Genomic DNA, 268 nt, shown 5'->3' on the forward strand with positions numbered 1-268 from the left:
CAGGCTCCATCGCCGCGGGCCGCCGGTTGACTTGCAGGCAGGTCGACCAGCGGGCCGCGGGCCCCCGCCCCGACACCCGGGCCGCCGAGTGACCGTCGGGCCTCTGCGTCCCGAGACACGGGCCCCCGGTCGCCTAGCAGGCCGCGCGACCTCGGGCCCGCGGGACGCAGGCCGACCAGCCGGCCGCGTGCCCCTCCGAGACCCGGGCGACCGAGAGGCCTGCAGGCCGCGGGCCGCCGAGCGACCCTCGGGCCGCGGGCGCCCCGAG

This window comes from Hippopotamus amphibius, chromosome 15 (assembly GCF_030028045.1).
Source record: "Hippopotamus amphibius kiboko isolate mHipAmp2 chromosome 15, mHipAmp2.hap2, whole genome shotgun sequence".
Taxonomy (NCBI): domain Eukaryota; kingdom Metazoa; phylum Chordata; class Mammalia; order Artiodactyla; family Hippopotamidae; genus Hippopotamus; species Hippopotamus amphibius.